Source organism: Arachis ipaensis, chromosome B02 (genome assembly GCF_000816755.2).
Source record: "Arachis ipaensis cultivar K30076 chromosome B02, Araip1.1, whole genome shotgun sequence".
In the NCBI taxonomy this organism is placed as follows: Eukaryota; Viridiplantae; Streptophyta; class Magnoliopsida; order Fabales; family Fabaceae; genus Arachis; species Arachis ipaensis.
Window position 1 is genome coordinate 28393522 of NC_029786.2, and position 20885 is coordinate 28414406.

At 37.8% G+C, this 20885-nt stretch overlaps 1 long non-coding RNA gene across 1 annotated transcript; it reads right to left on the minus strand.

Moving 5' to 3' along the window:
- LOC107628275 lies at positions 7932-8734 on the minus strand. The gene is made up of 2 exons (XR_001617678.2): positions 8496-8734; positions 7932-8283 (listed from the first exon to the last, which is right to left on the minus strand). It is a non-coding gene; the product is annotated as an uncharacterized LOC107628275 (long non-coding RNA).

Consider the following 20885-nt stretch of genomic DNA (forward strand, 5'->3'; position numbering starts at 1 on the left):
CCAGAAATGGGCAGCAACCTGGCGTTTAACGTCAGGATTGGCACTCAAAGGGGCGTTTACACGCCAACATGGTGCAGGGATGAGAAATCCTTGACACCTCAGGATCTGTGGACCCCACATGATCCCACCTACCTCAACTCTCTCTCTCTCTCTTCTTCTCTCCTCTTCACACATTTCCATAACACTCCTCCCCACCCACCATTGACCAATCACCTCAAAACCTCTTCCCCAAAAACCCTCACCTATCAAATCCTACCCTTTTCTCCATAATCTCTTTACCAACCCACATCCATCCATCATTAAACCCTACCTACCTCACCATTCAAATTCAGGCCATTTCCCTCCCAAAACCCCTCTTCATGACCGAACCCACCCTCTCTCTTACCCTATAAATACCCCCCTCACTACCTTCATTTTCACACAACATACACACTACTACCCCCCTTGGCCAAAACCTTCACTACCCTCCATCTCCTCTGTTTCCTCTTCTTCTACTCTTTTCTTTCTTCTTTTGCTCGAGAATGAGCAACCATTCTAAGTTTGGTGTGAGAAAAGCTAAAGCTTTTTGTTTTCCATAACCACTAATGGCACCAAAGGCCGAAGAAACCTCTAGAAAGAGGAAAGGAAAGGCAATTGCTTCCACCTCTGAGTCATGGGAGATGGAGAGATTCATCTCAAAGGTGCATCAAGACCACTTCTATGAAGTTGTGGCCAAGAAGAAGGTGATCCCCGAGGTTCCCTTTAAGCTAAAAAAGAGTGAATATCCGGAGATTCGACATGAGATCCGAAGAAGAGGTTGGAAAATTCTCATCAACCCCATTCAACAAGTCGGGATCTTAATAGTTCAAGAGTTCTATGCTAATGCATGGATCACCAAAAACCATGATCAAAGTGTGAACCCGAACCCAAAGAATTGGCTTACAATGGTCCAGGGGAAATACTTAGATTTCAGTCCAGAAAATGTAAGGTTGGCATTCAACTTGCCAATGATGCAAGGAGATGCACGCCCCTACACTAGAAGGGTCAACTTTGATCAAAGGTTGGACCAAGTCCTCATAGACATTTGTGAGGAAGGCGCTCAATGGAAGAGAGATTCAAGAGGGAAGCCGGTTCAACTAAGAAGGCATGACCTCAAGCCCATGGCTAGGGGATGGTTGGAGTTCATCCAATGCTCAATCATTCCTACTAGCAACCGGTCTGAAGTTACTATAGACCGGGCTATCATGATCCATAGCATCATGATTGGAGAGGAAGTAGAAGTTCATGAGGTTATATCCCTAGAACTCTACAAGGTGGTGGACAAGTCCTCTACTTTGGCAAGGTTAGCCTTTCCTCATCTCATTTGTCACCTCTGCAATTCAACTGGAATTGACATAGAGGATGACATCCTCATTGATGAGGACAAACCCATCACTAAGAAAAGGATGGAACAAACAAGAGAGCCCACTCATGGACCTCAACAAGAGCATGAGGAAATTCTTCATCATGAAATTCCTGAGATGCCTCAAGGGATGCACTTTCCTCCATAAAACTATTGGGAGCAAATTAACACCTCCCTAGGAGAATTAAGTTCCAATATGGGACAACTAAGGGTGGAGCACCAAGAGCATTCCATCCTCCTCCATAAAATTAGAAAAGACCAAAGAGTCATGAGGGAGGAGCAACAAAGGCAAAGAAGAGATATTGAGGAGCTCAAGCACTCCATAAGATCTTCAAGAGGAAGAACAAGCCGCCATCACTAAGGTGGACCCGTTCTTTAATTTCCTTGTTCTTATTTTTCTGTTTTTCAAAAATTATGCTTTATATTTTATTTATGTTTGTGTCTTATTACATGATCACTAGTGTCTAAGTGTCTATGCCTTAAAGCTATGAATGTTCTATGAATCCTTCACCTTTCTTAAATGAAAAATGTCTTAACTGAAAAAGAAAAAGAAGTACATAAATTTTGAATTTTAAAACAGCTTAATTATTTTGATGTGGTGGCAATACATTTATTTTCTGAATGAATGCTTGAATAGTGCATATTTTTTATATTGTTGTTTATGAATGTTAAAATTGTTAGATCTTGAAAGAATAATGAAAAAGGAGAAATATTATTGATGATCTGAAAAATCATAAAATTGATTCTTGAAGTAAGAAAAAGTAGTGAATAGAGAAAGCTTGCGAAAAAAAATGGCGAAAAGAAAAAGAAAAAAATAAAAGAAAAAGAAAAGGCAAGCAGAAAAATCCAATAGCCCTTTAAACTAAAAGGCAAGGGTAAAAAGGACCCAAGGCTTTCAGTATTAATGGATAGGAGGGTCCACAGGAATAAGATCCTGGCCTAAGCAGCTAAACCAAGTTGTCCCTAACCATGTGCTTGTGGCGTGAAGGTGTCAAGTGAAAAGCTTGAGACTGAGCAATTAAAGTCGTGGTCCAAAGCAAAAAGAGTGTGCTTAAGAGCTCTGGACACCTCTAATTGGGGACTTTAGCAAAGCTGAGTCACAATCTGAAAAGGTTCACCCAGTTATGTGTCTGTGGCATTTATGTATCCGGTGGTAATACTGGAAAACAAAATGCTTAGGGTCACGGCCAAGACTCATAAAGTAACTGTGTTCAAGAATCAACATACTGTACTAGGAGAATCAATAACACTATCTGAATTCTGAGTTCCTATAAATGCCAATCATTCTGAACTTCAAAGGATAAAGTGAGATGTCAAAATTGTTCAGAAGCAAAAAGCTAATAGCTTCGTTCATCTAATTGAGACTGATCTTCATAGATGTTTTCAAAATTTATTGTATATTCTCTTCTGTTTATCCTATTTTGTTTTTAGTTGCTTGGGGATAAGCAACAATTTAAGTTTGGTGTTGTGATGAGCGGATAATTTATACGCTTTTTGGCATTGTTTTTAGTATGTTTTAGTTAATTTTTATTATGTTTTAATTAGTTTTTATTCAAAAATCACATTTCTGGACTTTACTGTGAGTTTGTGTATTTTTCTGTGATTTCAGGTATTTTCTGGCTGAAATTGAGGGACCTGAGCAAAAATCTGATTCAGAGGCTGAAAAAGGACTGCAGATGCTGTTGGATTCTGACCTCCCTGCACTCGAAGTGGATTTTCTGGAGCTACAGAAGCCCAATTGGCACGCTCTAAATTGCGTTGAAAAGTAGACATCCTGGGCTTTTCAGCAATATATAATAGTCCATACTTTTCCCGAGATTTGTTGGCTCAAACTAGCGTTTCAAGTCAGCATAAAAATTATAGCGTAAAACGCCCAAACTGGCACCAGAATTGGAGTTAAACGCCCAAACTGGCACCAAAGCTGGCGTTTAACTCCAGGAACAGCCCAAGCACGAAAATGCTTCAATGCTCAGCCCAAGCACACACCAAGTAGATCCCGGAAGTGGATTTCTACATCATTTACTCATTTCTGTAAACCTTAGGCTACTAGTTCTCTATAAATAGGACCTTTTACTATTGTATTTTCATCTTTGATTAGTCTTGTGCTATCTTAGACCTTTATGGGGGCTGGCCATTCGGCCATGCCTAGACCTTCATTACTTTTGTATTTTCAACGATGGAGTTTCTACACCTCATAGATTAAGGTGTGGAGCTCTGCTGTTCTTCATGAATCAATGCAAAGTACTATTGTTTTTCTATTCAATTCACGCTTATTCTTGTTCTAAGATATTCACTCGTACTTTAACCTGATGGATGTGATGATCCATGACATTCATCATCATCCTCCCCTATGAACGCGTGCCTGACAACCACCTCCGTTCTATTTGCGAAAGCTTGAGTATGTATCTCTTAGCCTCCTGATTCATGACGCATGGTTGCCTCTCCTGACAATAGAGCCCTCCATTCCGTGTGATTAGAGTCTTCGTGGTATAGGCTAGAATCAATTGGCAACATTCTTGAGATCCAGAAAGTCTAAACCTTGTCTGTGGTATTCTGGGTAGGATCTGGGATGGGATAACTATGACGAGCTTCAAACTCGCGAGTGTTGGGCGTAGTGACAGACACAAAAGGATCAATGGATCCTATTCCGACATGAGTGAGAACCGACAGATGATTAGCCGTGCGGTGACAGCGCATTTTGGACCATTTTCACTGAGAGGACGGACGGTAGCCATTGACAACGGTGATCCCCCAACATAAGCTTGCCATGGAAAAGAGTATGAATGATTGGATGAAGGCAGGAGGAAAGCAGAGGTTCAGAAGGAACAAAGCATCTCCATACGCTTATCTGAAATTCTACCAATGAATTACATAAGTATTTCTATCTTGTTTTATGTTTTAATTATCTTTTAATTATCAATTCTCCATAACCATTTGAATCCGCCTGACTGAGATTTACAAGATGACCATAGCTTGCTTCAAGCCGACAATCTCCATGGGATCGTCCCTTACTCACGTAAGGTATTACTTGGACGACCCAGAGCACTTGCTGGTCAGCTGCATGGAGTTGTGTGAAAGGTGTGCGATCACGATTTCGTGTACCACCCATACTGTTAATTTGGGAAAAGCACCAATGGGAACTCTCGCTTTTGACTGTGTCACCAAAGCAAGACTCTCCGCTCATTGGTGTGGAGGAACCGGTAGAGACGGTTGCTCGCTAGCCTGATATGCGCCATTGATGGATGACATAGTGGAGTGGCTATGATCAGCATCATTGGTATCAAGAGCTAGGTCTCAAGAATCATGCTTCACAGCTTGGAGGAAAGGTCCAATGACAAATAACATGGGTGCAACCACTGTGGCCTACACTCTAACAGAGGGTCAGTCAAATAACAGGCCTCCCTTATTCAATGAGAAGAACTATGCTTATTGGAAAGAAAAGATGCAGATCTTCATTCAATCAATTGACTCCAAAGGAGGAAGCCGAATGGAATGATGACGACAAAAAGAAGGTGGAGTTGAATGCTAAAGTAATAAACTTGCTACACTGTGCTATCAGCTTTGAGGAATACCGAAAGGTGTCTAGATGCAAGATGGCAGAAGAAATCTGGGAAAAACTCCAAGTTATACACGAGGGCATCAAACAAGTCAAGGAAACAAGGATTGATATGTTGTGAAAAGAGTATGAGATATTCACCATGAAGGATGGGGAAAGCATTGATGAGATGTTTGAGAGATTTTCAATCATCATCAATAGCCTTGATGCTATGGGCTTGACACACACTGAACAAACTCTAGTGAGAAAAGTCCTTAGAAGCCTTACAAAATAGTAGGAAACAAAAGCTACTATCCTAGCCGAGAGTAACAACCCGAGTCCACTAACGTATGATGAGTTGAGAGGGAAACTCTTAGCATATGAAGCCACGCACACTAGCCAAGACACAAAGAAAAAAGGAGTGGCCCTAAAATCAAAAGTTGAGTCTAGGGAGAGTGATTCAAGTGACAATTTTTTAGATGACGAACTTGTCTTTTTTGCTAGGAGATTAAGAAGGCTAATGAGGAGCAAAGGGAAGTACAAATGATCAAGTTCAAAGGAGCAAAAGAAGGATCTTATCAAGGTCACTTGCCATCACTGCAATGAGGTAGGATACTTTAAGTTTAACTGTCCAAAACTCAAGAAAGAGGACAAGGCTAAGAAAGAAAAGAAGAAAGTGCTCATGGCTTCTTGGGAGGATCTAGAGAATGATTCAGATGAGGAAGATGACTCTGAATATGAAGCTCAAGTCTGTTTCATGGCTGGTGATGATCAATTAGAAGAGGTAAATTACTATGACTTACCTCTTGAAGAATTACATGTTATTGTGATGATCTCCCTTACCATTCCAAAAAATTGCTGAAGAAATATAACAAATGCAAATCTGAAAATGAAGTTTTGAAAGCTGAAAATGAGTTTTTAAAAGAAAAAGTAAAGGAGACCAAATGTGCTTTTGATCTTGTTGAAGAAAATAGATTTTTAAAATCTGAAATTGAAAAATTCAAAGGAAAGCACACGGACGCTTCACAAGAATTGATTGCGAAAAATGAAAGATTAAATGAAATGATTAAAGGGTTGAATAATGATTTAGCAAAATTTGCACACAGTTCCAGCAACTTGGACAAATTACTTGCTAATCAAAGACCATTATTTGAAAAATCTGGTTTGGGTTATGTGATAAAGGATGATGCAGTTTTTGAAAAACCATTCACTAAAACCGAAGCATCAAACTCAAAGACAAAACCTTCATTTGAAATTTCTGGTTTGAGTTATTCAATTAAAACTCATGCTAGTTTTGAAAAATTATTTTTTGATAAAAATGCATCATCTTCAAAGACCAAACCATTGTCAAAAAATTTTGGTCATGATTTTTTCACTAACAATGAGGTTTGTTTTGAAAAACCACACTTTAACAAGAGTGCCTCATATTCAAGAACCAAATCTGTTTCAAATAATTCTGGTTTGGGATATGTTGCAAAAACAGGTGCAGTTGCTAAAAATCAATTTTATAAAAGAAAGGCACCTTACTCAACAACCAGAAAATTTCAAACCTTTAATCATTTTTAGCACCAAACATTAAATCAATTTCAACATCATAATATTGATAACTTTCAGTATCATGCAATCAAAAATCATTGTTCTAATTGCAATAAAAATGGTCATTCTTCCCCTTAATGTTTTATTGACAAAAGAATTGTGGAAAATAAAACATACAAGGTTGTTTGTGATTTTAATAAACTTGGACAACCAAGATGGATTAACTTCAAATAATCCAAACTAGTTTGGATACCTAAGGCCACTTAAAAATGATTGCAGATTTGCCTAGCGTCCAAGAGGAAGAAAGATCTATGGTACTTGGACAGCGGATGTTCTAGGCATATGACAAGGAAGTCTACCTTCTTTGTTAGTCTCAACAACTATGCTAGTGGCTTTGTGACTTTTGGGGATGACGGTAAAAGAAAAATAATTGCAATTGGAAAAGTGGGTAAAAATCTTTCTACCTTCATTGATAATGTTTTCTTAGTTGATGGACTAAAACACAATCTTTTGAGCATAAATCAACTCAGTGATCTTGGTTATTTAGTTATTTTCAAAAAATTAGAATGTCAAGTTGTGTGTGAAAAATCAAATGAAGTGTTGTTTGTAGCTAAACAGTGTGATAATGTGTATGGACTCACTCTTGATGAATTAAAGAGTCAAAATGTAGCTTGCTTTCACTTAAAAGATTCTGAAAAGTGGCTATGGCACAAAAGATTGGGCCATGCTAGCATGTTTCAGATTAACAAGCTTGTTAAAAGGGATTTAGTGAAAGGTCTTCATAAAATCAGATTTGACAAAAACATCACTTGTGATGCATGTCAAATGGAAAAACAAACAAAGAGCTCTTTTAAACCAAAGGAATACATTTCTACTAAAAGGCCCCTTGAATTGCTACATATTGATCTCTTTAGTCCAACAAGAACTCAAAGTTTGGGTGGCAAACATTATAGTTTAGTGATTGTGGATGACTATACAAGATTTGGTTGGGTTCTTTTTCTAGCACATAAAAATGATACATTCAGCCTGTGAAGTATTTTGTAAAAGAATTCAAAATGAAAAGGATTTAAAAATTGTCTCTATTAGAAGCAAGGTTCTGAAAACCGAACCAGTCATTGAAGCGCTCTAGCCACTGGTTCAATAATTTATTGGTTCAACTGATTCGAGCATAGTTTTTTATTCCAAGAATTAATTAACAACAGCAAGGTTCATAACAACAAAGTGCATTTATGATTTATATCTCTATCTCTATGCATAAGAGTCTAATCTGAATAATAAATTGATAATGCATTGAATGGTTAGCAACAATATAGTATAATACACATTATTACTTAACATATCTACCTACATAGAGTTATTTATATGTTATCGATATTGAAAATAATATGTCATATTGCACAAACATTTGACTAGCTAGGCCTTGGGCATGTAGAAAAAGATAACATAAATCTAAAGAAGCAATTCATCACCGAAGGCATTAAAAAATTGGTGAGCTTCTGATCTGGGAGGGAATACAGTGTGAATATGTAATAATAGCATAAACTAATAGATTTGCCCAAGTGGCTTAAGTAGTCAGGCAGTAACAACAGCAATTATTCACAGATTAATTAATAATTATTCAACCCTCACAGATTACTCAACAATACTTATTCAACCATTATTGTTATAAAAAAATAAAAAGTACCTAGAAGCTAGAAGTATAGAACAGAACAGAACAGAGCAGAGCAGATCCAGGGAGAGTGGCGCTGGCCAGTGGAACAGAGATGGCGTCGGCCACGGTGGAACTGAGTTCGCGACGGAGACAGGAGGCGATCTCGACGATTGTGCTTCACTGCAACCCACAACAAAGTTCAGCCAATAACAGCAGCAAAATTCAACCAATAACAACAGCAAAATTCACAGATTAATTAACAATTATTTAACCCATAACAAGTTTACAAATTTTTCAACAATAATTAATTAATTATTCAACAATTAAGAAAATCCTAGAAGCTAGAAGCATAAAAGTATAAAATAGAGGGGGAATCGGCGAACAAAACTGACCGGTGCAACCGAGCTAATGCTGGCGACGGTGGAATAGAGGTGCGCGATGGAGACAGGAGGCGAGTCCGGTGATGCTGCTTCCAGAGCTGAAACAGTGACGATGGTGGAGAGCTGCACGATTGCGACTATAATCTTCGAGGCTCCAACTGGCGACAGCGGCGGGAGCAGTTCAGCGGCTAGATGGAAGTGACAGAGACAGCTCGCTGGCGTTGAGAGGAAGGACGAGTGATGAGTCCATATTTGACGATATGTTTTGGCTTGAATTGGATTGATTTCATCACATAAACTCACACTTATTCACCAAAATAGCATACTTTTGTGTTTGATCCCTAAATTGAACCTAAATGTGGAAACATGCGTTTTTGTGTTTAAATTGAGCAATTTATTCTCACTTTTATTCCATTCGATGCCATGATATATTTGTTGAGTGATTTCAAGTCCTAGAGGTAAGAATGGTTTGGTAGAAGTGGAAGAAAGCATGCAAAAAAGGAGAAAAGCATTTCAGCCTGTGCCCACGCACACTTTCTGTGCCTACGCACAAGGGTCAAAATCAGCACCTGTGCCCACGCATAGCCCTGTGACCACGCACAAGTACAGAAATCAGCAAGTGTACCCATGCACAACTTATGCGTACGCACAAGTCCCTCCGTGTGCCTTCATTAAAAAGTTACGTGGCTCGCAAATTTGGGGCTTTCCTGGCCCAATTTTTGGAGTTTCTAAAGCCAAATTGAGTGCTATATGAAGGGGGTGAACATCACATATCAAGAGGAGCTCACTTAGATAGTTTTTAGAACCTAATTTAGGAGTAGGAGTAGTGTAGGGTAGAATGCTCTCTTAGGATTTTTAATTAGGGTTCATTGTAGCATTTTATAGCAAGCTTTGATCTTGGATTTTGCTTTTTTAATTGTAACTACTCTCAATTTCCTCTTTAATTACATCATCTTTATTTTCAATTTCTCTTTGGTTCAATTACTTTGTTTATATATGCAATTTTGGTATCTTGAAGTTTTGATTGATGAATTTCATGTTTTATGCTTTTTATATGCTTGATTGCTTGTTTATAGTTGGTTTTGTGAATATTTTGGTCATAGCTTTTATTTTTCTTTGCATTTACCTATGTTTTGGTTTTATGCCCACCAAGTGTTTGTGAAAATGTCACTTAGTAATTTTGAGTAGATTTTCACACCTTGGCTTGGGATTTGAGTTCCTAGGATACTAGAGTCATAATGTCTGACATTTAGTGGTAATTCTTGGGTAGTTAGTTAACTCTTGTTTCCATTGACGCTAACTTTTTACTAACTAGTTTGGTAAGTTAGCTAGGACTTATGGATTAAGGTCAATTATGCTTGCTTGACCTACTCCTCGATGTTAGGGGTTAACTAAGCGAGATTGACTCATCATAGTTGCCATAGTTGTGGTTATGGCGATGATAGGATTCCTTGAACTCTCATTCCCAAGTCAAGGCTCTTTTATGCATTTTAGCATTTTCAATAAGTTTTTATCCCATCTTCCCTTTTAAGTGCTTTAACTCCAATTTTGATCATTTCTTAGTTCTTTCATCTCTTAGTTCTTTTAATCTTTTGTTCTTTGATTGCACAAAACACCTTTTTTGCTCACAACCGAGAGTGTAACACTTTAATTGCATTCCTAGGGAGAACAACCCGAGGTTTCATTACTGTCGGTTTAGATTTAAATTTAGAAAAACTAAAATTTGATGTTGAGAGTTAGTTGTTGATTTGGCTATACTTGCAACGAAGAGATTCTTATTTGAGATATTCCAAATCAACACTAATTCCAAATCATCAAGTTTTTGGCACAGTTACTGGGGATGCAATTTGTGTTATATCTTAGGTTGTTGTGAATATGTTAATACTGTAAATAGCTTACTTTTTGGTTGTTTGGTTATTTTTATTAATACTTAGGTGTTTGTTTTTCTTGTTTGTTGATGTCTTTTGATTTTATTTTCTACTTTCTTTATGAGATATCACCCTTGTTGCTTGGAGCTTGGTTGTGACTATTTTGTAGGGTATGATGAATTCAAATTGAGATTGTATCAAGGAGTGGGAGAATCGATGGAGGGAGGAGCAATCTCTCCCATACTACAACGAGCCAAATCCTCCCCCAAACCCTCCCTAATGTGCATACCAAATCCAAATATATGAAAGATACCCCATGCACAACCCCCAACCACCAAACCTTCAAGCACCACACCATCCACCTCCATGGAATCAAGATGTCTATACATCTTGCTATCAACCATATGAACCATCACCCCCTTACACACCACCTCAACACCCTCACCTACATAACACACCCTCCAACTACACAATCTTTCTCCCAACCTTTGAACCTTCTCTTCCACCTAATTGTGAAGTTCTCCAACCCTTACCCCAAGAACAACAAGACCTTCAAGCATTCTTCCAAGAGTAAGAAGGGTTCCATAGGAAGCAAGGGGATTCATGGCTACCATAGCCGAAGTGGTGAACCGCTTAGCCTTACTACACTCAAGCAATCAAGATATCCCCCTTAAGAAAGGTGGAAGATCAACTAAGGAGTGTAGTGAGAAGGAGAACGTGGAGTCTCAAGGAGAAGAAGAGGAGTTAAGGCTTGAGTCACAAGAGGAGGAAGGTAAAACAATTGAGCAACAAGAGGAGGGAGGTAAAATAATTGAATCACAAGAGGTAAATGAAGAATTGAGGGAGTTTGATCAAGAAGTGGATTCCATCATCAATGATTTTTTGTCCACCTTGGTCAACCCCCTCAATAATCTTGAAGAACCTTCCCCTTTTGAGTTTGAGAGATATATGGGTGGTGAGGAAGAGGAAAACATCCAAGAAGTGGGAGCTTTCATGTAAGAGCTTACAAGAGTGACACCAATCCAAGGGCAATGTGAGTGGGTGACAATATCCTCCATGAGCTTCATAGGTCCACATCAAATTGCTATCTTGGAAACGGATCATCAACTTAAGATCCTTCTTAGGGTGTTCAACAATGAAGAAATGGGTGTTGGTTGCCAAAGGAGTTCAAAGTATAAGTGGTGCAAGGTCCAATTTGGAGGAGTCCAACATTCAAGTGGGTGCTTCAAAAGTGCTTGGGGAGGTTGTTCATCCAAGGGCACAAGTGAAAATCAACAAGAGGATGATAGAGAAACCAAAGTGTGGGATCTGGGCATACAACTCTACAACCAACAATTTTGGATCCCAATTTCTTGCTTGAGGTTACTTGAGAGCTTAATGTACTTTATTTGGGATCCCGGAGGATTTTCGAAGAGCAAACATGGGTGGTGACTCAAGGATGAGTGGAAGCATAACCCACCATGACACAAGCTTCACTCAAATGTCTAACTTAAGGACTTTAAACCAAAGTGCTAGGTAGGAGACACCCTACCATGGTAATATCCTTCCAACCTTTCTCTTCTTTTAGCTTTTACTTATTGAATTTTGTCTCTTTTGTTAGCTTAGTTTGATAGAATTCTAGGTTTAATTTAGTTGCATTTTGGTTTTTATTAGGTAATCTTAGTGGAATAATGTGCTTTTGGGGTTTTAAAATGATTTGGGGCTTGAAAAAAACTGTTTTGGAAGTCATGTTGGTGCCTTAGAGGCAAATTTTGCAGAAACAGGGCAGTGTGCCCACGCACAACCTGTGTCCATGCACACTTTATCCATATTTTGACATCTGTGCTCATGCACAGACCTGTGCGTACGCACTGGTCACAGAACCCCTTCTGTTGGGAGCATTTACACAAGCTGTGCGCGCGGACCCCCAAATTTTTTGCCCTTGTGTGTACACACAGAACTTGTGCGTACGCACACATGTCTTTTTACCCTTTTTCAAAAAAAAAAAATTCTTCTATGCGTGCGCACAACACTATGCGCACGCACACATTTTGAGACCCTCTCTGCCAGGAGTGCTCGCACACCCGATGCATATGAACGCTCCAATTTTTTTCAAGTCTGCGTACGCATAGGTCGCGATCTGGGCGTCAATCAGAAAGAGTTCCCTATTTTGTCCCTCTCTCTCTCTTTCTCTCTCTCTCTCTCTCTCTCTCTCTCTCTTTCTCTCTCTCTCTCTCTCTCTCTCTCTCTCTCTCTCTCTCTTCTCTTTTCTTCTTCTTCTCCTTCTTTTTCCTTTTTTCCTTTTCTTCTCTCTTTCTTCTCTTCTCCGGAAAAGCTCTGCCGCCGTGAGCCTCACTCTCTCTCTTCTCTCTCCCTCTCTCTCTCTCTCTCTTCTCTTTTCTTCTTCTTCTCCTTCTTTTTCCTTCTTTCATTTTCTTCTCTCTTTCTTCTCTTCTCCGGAAAAGCTCTGCCGCCGTGAGCCTCACAAGGGCTAACACAAGTGCCACTGTTACCTATCTTTTTCTTTTCCATCCTTCAACTTTTCAATTTTCTTGTTTTAATATTCCATGCTTAGTTTATTTGCTTGTTTAATTTTTGTTTTCTTTATTTAACATTGGTAATGTAGGTTAAGTTTTGTTTAATTGTTTGTTTGTTGCATTGCAAGTGTTCAATCTTTGATTCATGGGTTGTTGATGTTTGAATTTTGGCTTGAACTTGTTGAATATGTGCACCGCATACCATGTGTTTGCTTAAATGCCTGAATGAACTTTTTGTTTAATGCATATGTTGTCGCGACCATGTGGGTTAAACTATATCCTTGTTTGGCATTCTAATCAAGAATTGTGCACCTTTGAATGGTTATGATGTTATTTTGGATTGGGATTTCAATAATGTACTTGTTTCTTACTTTGAGTTGCTAGCACCAATTTGATATGAAAATTGACATTTAATTTCTTATTTGGTGCAATTTTGAACAAGTGTATGTTGAATTTAGTGAATAGAATTGAATTGCTTGTTCATCATGGTTATTAAGTCAATATAATCACATAACAAGGTATTTGTTATTTGTTAATGCTTTGCATTTTTTTAGTTGACTTGACTTGATTCTTATCAAGACTTGTTACTTTTTGTAACAAGCACCTTATACATGTGATTATTTCCTTATTCCTAAGGATGAATAAGTAGTTTATTTTCATTAGTGAATTGGTTATTATTTGTTGTGCTATTTTACATTAATTTTGAGCTTTCACTTGCACACCTTCAATATCCAATATTTTCTACATTCAATTCACTCTTCTTGTAATTGCCTAAGCTTGCTTGTCCCTGATTGATGCTCATCTCTTAGTTGCAACTTAGGCCATTTAATTGATGAACTCATGCTTACTTTTTGACGGTGTGGATGCCGTTTTAACCGGCCGTTGTGTGTTCTAACCACGAGCATAATTGGAATACACACATGGCTCATCTTTTTATCAAACCACACCACTATACAAACCTCCTCAATTAAATGCTTGTTTGTTTTCTTTTTGCTCCAAGCATACAATATATTTGCTCCCTCCTTTACCTTTTTGTGCTAATTGCCCTATGATTCCTTATTATACTTTATTCATTCTTTTTGAGGATGAGACATAAAGGCAAGGAGTCGGGAGAGGAGGAGGATGCCGAAGAGGGAGATGCCAAGAATGCATTGAGCTTAGCAAGTTTACTACAACCCGAGCCCCCGCATCCGCCAGCTGAAGGTGGAGGAACTTAGAGACATTCTCCCCGAATTGTCTTCATGCACGGAGGACCGTGCAATCGCTTAAGTGTGGGGGAGGATTCACTATTTTTGGGACATAAACTTTCTTTTCCGAACACTTTGCACTTTCATTTTTGTTTTCTTTTATTATGTTTCTTGTAAATATTTGGAGTGTTTTTTTTATTATTGCATTTTATTTTCTTTTAGTACATATATCTTAGACTATTCATAGTTTATATCTATTGCATTTTGCATCTTTTGCATGGTATATATTTTATAGATAGAATTTGTGATTGGATGATGTGAATAGCATAGTCCCTAGTTTAATTTTGTCCTAATTGTTCATGTTAGTTTTTGGTTGTTGAAAATTAGGAATAGAGCTAGAAAAATTTTGGTGAAAAAACAACAAAAATTTTCAAGAATTTTATTTTAGGGCGTTCTATTGAATTGATTTGGAAAATTATTTTTAAACTTACTTGAATAATTTTTATAGAACATAGAAGAGTGATAGAACAAAATACCTTGTGAGTTTTTGAGCTTATATTGAGTGGTTACACATTATAACCACAAATTTTGTTCATTGTGTGCTATGCTCCTTCTATGATTGTAATCTTGGTTTTGCTTGATTCTTTATTTTCAATATTTGATGTTTAAATGCATTGAGCATGATTGAGGCCATCTTTGTATTTAAGCTCACTTACCCATATGGACCTAACCCTTATATCTACCTTTGTAAGCCAATTTTGAGCTTTTTAATCCCCTTTGTTCTAATTATAACCACATCAAAATCTTAAGCAAAAAGCCATGAGTTACCTTGAATAGAATCTTTGATTAGCTTAGGTTGAGAAGTGTGTTGCATTTAAGTGTGGGGAAAATTTTGGAAAGCATTGGTAGAGACATAAAAGTTTGTTTTGGGTATTTTATTGAAAAACTTTGGAAAATGGGTGCACATTCATGTATCAATTTACTTTAACCATATGCATTTGTCTTAGAAAAATAAAAGAAGAAAAAGAATTTGAAAAAAAAAAGAAGAAGAAATGAAATGAAGAAAAAAAAATAATAATAGGGGACAAAGGTTGCCCCAAAGAAAAGAAAAAAAATGAATAAGAAATGCATATGTGTTTTGAGTAGAAACTAAGGCATGAATGTGTAAGAAAAGAAGTAATGGGTGATTAGAATGCATTTTTGTGGTTTGATTGATGTCAGTTGAGTTGGATACTTAAACTACAAGGATTCAATCTTTTAGTCTACTTAGCCATATATTCATCTTACCCTTACCCCAACCCCATTACAACCTTCTAAAGACCTCATGATACTTGCATTCATGCATCACATGTTTGTTGATTGTTAGATGAAAAGCAAATCCTTGAAAGCATGATTAGAGGAGACTTGAGTGAATTGACCCTAAACACTGAGCATTAAGAGTGTATACACATCCGGTGAGGGTTCGATTACTCAATTCTATATTTCCACCTCTCTTATCATGTATTTTTGCAAGTTGCTTCATTTTGAAACTTGAATCAATTCTTTAGATTTTGATTGCATTGAACTACTTTTTTGTTTAGCCCTATATGTCTATACTCTTGCTTAGGAATTTGATTGTTTGTTTTCACCAAATTCATAGTACACTATAGATAGATAGATATATATATATATAGTATATACATACTTGCATGCATATAGATAGTTGCACTCAATAAGTTGTTTCCCTGTGATCATTCTCCTTATTTGGTTTAGCATGAGGACATGCTATTGTTTAAGTTTGGGAGAATTGATGAGTCCATATTTGATGATATGTTTTGGCTTGAATTGGATGGATTTCATCACATAAACTCACACTTATTCACCAAAATAGCATACTTTTGTGTTTGATCCCTAAATTGAACCTAAATGTGGAAACATGCATTTTTGTGCTTAAATTGAGCAATTTATTCCCACTTTTATTCCATTCGATGTCGTGATATATTTGTTGAGAGATTTTAGGTCCTAGAGGCAAGAATGGTTTGGTAGAAGTGGAAGAAAGCATGCAAAAAGGGAGAAAACATGAAGAAAACAAAGGAGAAAAGCATTTTAGCCTATGCCCACGCACACCTTCTGTGCCTACGCACAAGGGTCAGAATCAGCACCTGTGCCCACGCACAAGTACAAAAATCAGCAAGTGTGCGTATGCACAAGTCCCTACGTGTGACTTCATTAAAAAGTCACGTGGCTCGCGAATTCGGGGCTTTCCTGGCACAAATTTTGGAGTTGCTGAAGCCAAATTAAATGCTATATGAAGGGGTGAACATCACATATCAAGAGGAGCTCACTTAGATAGTTTTTAGAACCTAATTTAGGAGTAAGAGTAGTGTAGGGTAGAATACTCTCTTAGGATTTTTAATTAGGGTTCATTGTAGCATTTTATAGCAAGTTTTTATGTTGGATTTTGCTTCTTTAATTGTAAGTACTCTCAATTTTCTCTTTAATTACATCATCTTTATTTTCAATTTCTCTTTGGTTCAAGTACTTTGTTTATATATGCAATTTTGGTATCTTGAAGTTTTGATTGATGAATTTCATGTTTTATGCTTTTTATATGCTTAATTGCTTGTTTATAGTTGGTTTTGTGAATATTTTGGTCATAGCTTTTATATTTCTTTGCATTTACCTATGTGATGTAGGCGGAAATTGGCGAGTTAAGAATGATTATAAAATATGCGTTGCAAGTATAGTTCTCAACCAACCCAAAATCCGCTTATCAATTTAGAAGGGTGTCACAGAAATTAAAATTAAAATACTGGAAGTATGGATCCCAGGTCGTCTCCCAACGAGTTGCAAAAAAGTGTGCTATTTTATTAATCAGATATTTTCAAAAAGGTTTGAGCTGAATGGTAGAGAATTAAATTAGAGAATTTATATAAATTTAAATAAAAGCCTTGACTGGGAGTTGATTAGCTGGAAGCCCTATTCTTGTTGGAGTACTCTCAAGATTAATTGACAATTGAGGGTATTTATGTTTAGTTGTCCCTTACTAGGTAAGGGAAAGTCAAACGAGTTGGAATGCTGTTTCTATCCACAAGTTCCAATCCGCTCTTGGGAGGATTGGTGTTAGCGACTAGAGAGTAATCCAACAATAAACCCGATTACAATCTTTCTCTTGAGCATCCCAACACAAGGATTCCTTTCAATCAACTCCCCATCAAGTTAGGGAACTACTCGCTCATTGTAAATGTAAAATTCATGACATAAGAAAGGGAATTAAAGAAAGACATGATAAATAGTGATCAAAAGATTAATTGAAAATAAAAATAATTCTTGTATTAATAAATGCTAAAATAATCCAATAGTAAAATTAAGTAAATTAAGGAACATGGAAGAGTAAGAGACAAGTAAAGAGAACGAACTAGAATGTCGAAGTCTTGATGAGGCAATAACTCTTCTCAATATCCCAATGCAAAAACAATGAAAATAACAAATCCTAAAAACTATGAATGTGTAGAGAGAAAACCTAGAGGAGGAGTAAAACTAGATCTAAAAACTAAAAACTATGCGGAATGAATGTTGTTTTTGGTTTCTGCATGTTCTCTGGCTCTAGTCTGCTTTTCTGGGACGAAAACTGGGTCAAAATAAAGCCCGAAATCGCCCCCAGCGATTCTGCAGATTATGCAGATCGCGCATGTCACACGGACGCGTCATTCAGGCGGACGCGTCATTTGGCGTTTCGCTTAGCCACGCGGGCACGTCGTCCATGCAGCCGCGTCACTCGTGCTATTCCATGTCGCGCGGTCGCGTTATCCATGCGGCCGCGTCACTGCGATTTCCTCTCTTCCGCGCGGTCGCGTCATCCATGCGGCCGCGTCACTTCTCACTGGTCATCTCCTCAATTTCTTGTGTTCCTTCCATTTTTGCAAGCTTCCTTTCCAATCTCCAACTCATTCATGCCTTATAAAGCCTGAAACACTTAACGCACATATCACGGCATCGAATGGAATAAAGGAGAAATAAAAGACATAATTAAAAGTCTCTAGGAAGCAAGTTTTCAATCATGCAATAACTTTAGGAAGGAATTATAAATGCATGCTTATTTAATGAATAAGTGGGTAAAGATCATGATAAAATCACACAATTAAACACAATATAAACCATAAAATAGTGGTTTATCAATCTCCCCACACTTAAACATTAGCATGTCCTCATGCTTAGTTGAAGGAGATAAAATAAATGAGTGGGAACATGTAAAACCTGTGCAATGCAAATGCAACCTATATATGTATGAATGCAACTATATGATTTTTTTGTCCACTTGATCAAAAGTAAATAAGCTCTTCAAAACAATTACAAATCAAATTCCACTAACTCAATTCTTATATAGTAAGAACAGATAAAAATACAAGAAGATAGCTCATGAAAGCAGAGAACATAAAAATTCAAGCATGGAACCCTCACTGATGATGTATGTACACTCTAGTCTCTCTAGTGTATAGGGTCATCACTCTATCCTTCTCTAATCATGCTCTCTAATTTTTTTTTTGTTCTTCTCCTAACCAATCAACAACATTTAATATACCAATGCAAACATCATGAGGTCTTTTCAAGGTTGTAATGGGGCCAAGGTAAGGGTAAGGATACATATATGGCTAAGTAAGCTTATAAATTAAATCTTTAATTAACCCAAGCTTTAACATAACCTATATATATTCTATATAACATTAGAATTCATACCTAGAGAAATTTCCTTTCACATTCCATACTCATGTTTCAACTTTTTATTTAAATTTTATCATACATGCGTTGATCTTTGAATGCTTGACTTAGCATTGGGGCAATTTTGTCCCCTTATTTATTTGTTGAATATTTTTGGGTTTTTTTCCATAAACATAGAAACATAAAAATAACATAGCTTATCAATGCACATAGATTTTTAATTCTTACAGTTTCTCATGAGTAGGTATCCAAATTCCCAGTATATTATCATGACACATTTCCCTATTATCTTTTGCTTCCACAATTTCCCATACTTAAATAACACACACAATTCTATCTTAAGCTAACCAAAGATTCAATTTGGGATATATAATTGTTTTTCTGCTTAAGGTTAGTAATGTGGTAAAATATAGAACAAATGGGATTTAAAGGTTCAAAGTGGCTAACAAAGGCAATTGAAAGGGTAGGCTTAATTTGGATAAGTAAACTAAATAAATGATGGCCTCAATCATATGCAAACATATAAATATAATAAACATTGGACATATAGGATGAAACAAAATATAGATTACAATCATAGAGAAGTAAACACACAAGAATAAAATAATTATGGTTAAATAATGTAACCATTCATAAAGGCTCAAATCTCACAGGTTGTGTGTTCTTTAGCTCAAAAATCATGTTCCAAATACAACTTCAAGCAAATTTATCATGAAAATTTTAATTAAAATTAGTGAAATTTTATTCCAAAGATAGGGTCTTAGAAGAAACTTGTTGTCTTTTCAATCAAGCAGAACATGCATGCAACTAATCTATTACTATGCAATTTATCCTATTCTATAAAAGAAAAATCTAACTAAATATCCTAATTTATTGGTGCTAGGGAAGAGAAATTACCTCCGGAAGTCAGGTACTGACCGACCTCCCCACACTTAAGGCTTTGCACCGTCCTCGGTGCCATCTGTCAAGAACAAAGGTGGGCTGGTAGCAGTATCTCCACAGTCGAGACCATCATGGCTCCCTGTGCTGGTAAAAGAAGTGGAGTCCGGAGTGTCTGAGTCCTTGAATTTTCCCATAATCAGCTCCTTGAGGTATGTGAATCGGCGCTTGTTACGGCGCTCTCGCATCTTAGCTTTCTGTTCATGCCGATCCAACTTTTCAAGTATCTGATGGAGCAGTTGGGCTGTTGTAGGTGCTTGTGGTGTTGAAGAAGGAATATCTTCAACTGGTTCAGTAGGTTGGCTGATAGTGGCTGCTGGAAGTCTAAGGTACTTCCCGTTGGGGACATACTGATCATCCCGTGGAAGCATGGCTTTGGTGTCCCCAGCTCTGTAGGAGACTCCGGCGGCTGAGACAAGATCTGAGACCAGGGCGGGAAAAGGTAAGTTGCCCGTGATTTGTACGTGTCTCATGGCATTCCGGATGTGTCTTGGTAGGTTCAGAGGTTGGTCTGTAAGGATGCACCATAGAAGAACGGCCATGTCCGCAGTGAAAGAGGATTCGTGAGTGCTCGGAAAGACGTAATGGGACATGATCTGTGCCCATACGCGAGCCTCCAAGGTAAGTGCTGAAGCCGAAATTCCCTTAGGGCGGGTACGATGGTATCCGTAAATCCATCTGCTGCCAGGTAGTGCGATAACTCTGAGAACAGCGTCCCAGTCGAATTGGTACATCTGGCGCTTGAGTGCGGCTTCTTGAAAGGCATCCAGTCCTTCTGGGGCAGGGGGAAGACCGAGAGCTTTTTGAATGACCTCTTCAGTAATGGGGACTTGCTTCTGACGGACATAGACAGACTGCAGGGTCGGCAGGTGGAAGTTGGAGTAGAACTCGACTACCCAAGAAAGATTGACTTGCCTTGGCTGTCTCTGTAGGAAACCCCATTGTCTTCGGAAAATTTGCGGCTCAACAAAGGTAGCAATATTGGGCGGAAGGAGAAGAAGGTATTCATTGTTGTAACTCCTTTCAGCCAGGATGGGGAACATCTGCTCACAGTAGCGATTGGGAAATCGCGCAGTGTCCCTTACTGGGAAGGCTTTTTCTTTATCATCAACCTTTATAATCCTCTTAATCTTCTTTGTTGAGGGCTTTACCGCAGTTGAAGAGGGTTTTGCCACTAATGCTCTTTTTGTACCT